This window comes from Podarcis muralis, chromosome 15 (genome assembly GCF_964188315.1).
Source record: "Podarcis muralis chromosome 15, rPodMur119.hap1.1, whole genome shotgun sequence".
Classification (NCBI taxonomy): Eukaryota; Metazoa; Chordata; class Lepidosauria; order Squamata; family Lacertidae; genus Podarcis; species Podarcis muralis.
In genome coordinates, this window is record NC_135669.1 from 22,968,531 (window position 1) to 22,972,582 (window position 4,052).

The following is a 4,052-nucleotide window of genomic DNA, read 5'->3' on the forward strand; positions in this document are numbered from 1 at the left end:
CCATGTATGTGTTTCTGTTATCAAAAGAGACTGTCATCTCAACCGTGTCTATGTGTGCCTGTGAGAGAGATACCCAAACTTGTGTGAACGCTGCACATAATTTAAAGGGGGGAGAAAGAGAATGGAATTTTGCAGCTTGTATAATTTATGCAAATCAAGCAAGTTTTGCATGTGTTTACATTATTCTGCTAGTCATGAGGGAGAAGGAAGGGGAAGCAAGACTGTCCTTGGCCATCTCTCTTCTGAGACTCCAGCTGTGCGTTTCCATTCGGAAAAGCTAGAAACTTTTTTTTTACTGCTTGTTTTCCTTGGTACCTAGTGCAATGTTCTGAAGGTCTTCGGCACTTGTGCAAAACCCATGCTGTTCTGGAAAAACCCACCAAGATTGAGGGAAGCAGTACAGTGGTACCTTGGTTCTCAAACTTAATCCGTTCCGGTAGTCCTTTCCAAAACCAAGACGTGCTTTCCCATTGAAAGTAATGCAAAATGGATTAATCCATTCCAGACATTTTAAAACAACCCCTAAAACAGCCATTTAACATGGATTTTATTATCTAACCGAGACCATTGATCCATAAAATGAAAGCAATAAACAATGTACTGCAGTCACACCTTCAGTCAACCAGAACTGGGTTCCACACAGTCACAAAAACAAAACAAAAAGCCGCAAAAACAAAAATGCAAAATAAATAGCAAAAACAGACAGACCTAAGTATAACACTCAAAATGGAAGCGTGGCACTCAGATCGGAAGCATAACACCCAAAACGGAGCACATTTGGCTTCCGGGAAAAGTTCACAAACCGGAAGACTTCCAGGTTTGCAGTGTTTGGGTTCCAAGTTGTTTGAGAACCAAGGTACCACTGTAATCTTAAAGTTTTGTTGTTTAACCAGATGGTTGCAAGGTGGGAGAAGGTTTAGAAAAAGGGAGTAAGCTTCATGTAACACTAGCCCTCTCAAACACACACACACACACCCTGCCCAGATGTAATTTCTTTGGCAGGATTAACATGGTAAAGCTAGTGGACCATTATAGTTTGCAAATGGCACCAATCCCACAAGACAGCATTCTCCAGCTATCCACATCCTGCACACGGCACTGAACATGCACTTTGGTGGTGTTTTTTAAAAAAAATGCACCCCCAAAAAGGAGAGAAATTGTGCACATCCTTGCCATGCTTTGATTGTGGAACTGCACAAAATGTTTACAACCAGTACTGATGATGCCATATTGGAGTGTCTCTGTGTGAAGTTCTTCAGTGGAGGCCAATCTTGGTGTTTCGTTGAAGAATATATGTGCGACAGCCACTTCATACAATAGCACCCACCCGACAAACAGGTAAGCACCCTGTTGCATAAAACAAAAGGTAAAGGTACCCCTGCCCGTACGGGCCAGTCTTGACAGACTCTAGGGTTGTGCGCTCATCTCACTCTATAGGCCGGGAGCCAGCGCTGTCCGCAGACACTTCCGGGTCACGTGGCCAGCGTGACAAGCTGCATCTGGCGAGCCAGCGCAGCACACGGAACGCTGTTTACCTTCCCGCTGGTAAGCGGTCCCTATTTATCTACTTGCACCCGGGGGTGCTTTCGAACTGCTAGGTTGGCAGGTGCTGGGACTGAACGACGGGAGCGCACCCCGACGCGGGGATTCGAACCGCCGACCATGCGATCGGCAAGTCCTAGGCGCTGAGGTTTTACCCACAGCACCACCCGCGTCCCCGTTGCATAAAATGGCTATCGTTAAATATTATTGATGAATTGCCTTTCTAAACAGCCATCTCAAGGTGGTTTTCAAACAACCATCTGCAGGCAAATGTATATGTGCCATAAGCTAAATAGCATGAACGGGAAGAATGGCTTGCTTGATGGAAACATTCTGAACCATGAACATCGTTTCCAGCATGGACACCTCCACCCTCTTTAAGAATTGCAGCTTTCATTTCTTAAGGAAGCAAGCTTATAGTTCTCATCAGTGTTTGGCGCCTGCAGAAAGCTCCATGCCTTAAAGAGGAGTTTCTGGGCGGGAGGGCGGCGTGTTATAAAAGTCACCAGAAGAAGGGGAGGCTTTTGCTGTTCATATATTGTTTTTCCTTTCCCCCCCCCCCCCCAAATCTCAAACTCCCAATCTTCCTCTTTGCAATTGGAATTAAATTTCCCAGTTCGGCATAAGTAGCACTTCCCTGAAATAACTGGGCAGCTATTAAATGGCATGCCCAGAGTGGGTAAACCCATAGAATGGGTTGTATCCAGTATTATCACTACTCCCTGTGAACCTATTGAAGTTAATGGAGAAAACAGAGCCATGAATTTTAGTGGGTTTGCTCTTGGTAGAACTTTGATAAAACGCACTACCATTGCTTCATATTAACATTTCTAATCCTCTCTGGGAGCTCTTTTTTTTTTTTTTTTTTTTTTGCTTTTTGGGGTTTTTTTTTTGGCTGATGAGAGGTATTAAAAATTCTTTTAAATCAATAATGAATTGTGTAAATTACCTACAACATTTAACAGGTTCGTGCTGAACTTACGGGATTTGAATGTGCTAGCTTCAGAACTCGGGGAACTGTTGTCTCTGGGTACCAAGCCATAGCAAATGAGAAGTGATCTGTATGTGGTTCTAGAAATATGGCCTTAAGGAGGCTTGTTGGTCTACAGAACTTGAAGGAAACCAGTTTCTGTGCATACTAGACCCAAATTTAGCATTCAGAATAAATTATACAAATTATCTAACCTGTATCTTAATTCTTCTATCCTTAAGTTGCGCAAAGAAGTTGGATTCCCCCCCCCCCCTTGTGGAATTCTGGGCTAAAACTGTTTATTGGGGGGAAATATATGGGATTTATTTATTTATTTGTCCTCATGATAGAAGTTGGGCTAAGAATTTTTTAAAAAGTTAAAGAAGAGAATTAAAAAGTTGTGAAGTGAGCACAGAAGGCCAAACTGCTGAAAATGTTGCATCTTCTCTGGCTGTTTCATCTTCAGTGAGACAAGAATGCCGAAAAAGTGAAGTGAGGAAGTTGGAGGAACTTGTAACAAAGTTCATATAATGTTGACCCATAAGCAAATATTTGCTGATTTAACCTTTAGGCACATAACTGTCTGTATAGTGCTGGTTTCAAAAGAAGTTTGGTGGTCCTAAATCTCCCTAGATAGCACCTACCATTTTCATGCTCCAAAACGTCCAACCATGGTGGTTTGGAACTTCTCAGCACTGACATTCTTAGATTGCTGAACTCTGCAACACATGTGCCACTGGTGTGCAGGCTGCGCATGACCCCCTGGGTATAAATGATAAAGGTAAAGGGACCTCTGACCATTAGGTCCAGTCATGACTGACTCTGGGGTTGCGGCACTCATCTTGCTTTACTGGCCGAGGGAGCCAGCGTACAGCATGACTAAGCCGCTTCTGGAAAACCAGAGCAGTGCACGGAAACGCCGTTTACCTTCCCACCGGATTGGTACCTATTTATCTACTTGCACTTTGAGGTGCTTTCAAACTGCTAGGTTGGCAGGAGCAGGGACTGAGCAACGGGAGCTCACCCAGTTGCAGGGATTCGAACCGCCAACCTTCTGATCGGCAAGTCCTAGGCTCTGTGGTTTAACCCACAGCGCCACCCACGTCCCTCTATATTTATACCTATGTATAAATGATACATATCCCTAAAAAGCAGAAGCCACATCAGAGTTGTAACTATAGCGAGGGGTGTGGGGAAAAAACACAGGTCAATTATATAGCATATATCATTTTAAAACAAGTAATGGCTTTTCAAGAAGCTGCTACAGCATCTGCTGGTCCATCAGACTGCGTGCTAATTTAATCAGGCATTGTTTGCTAATGCTGCCATATAGACTTGCCATAGATCCTTGAGTTGCAATCCCATGCCCACTCACTGGGGACCAAGTCTGATCGAACTCAGTAGACATGTACAGGATCCCACAGTTGATGTAGCAATTCTGGCCATCTAGCTTAAATACAGGAGGAAATGGGATTGAGCAAGAGTGGAGCACCTGGGATAGAAGTTATTTCAGTATGCAGGATCACCTTTGGAGGTTGGC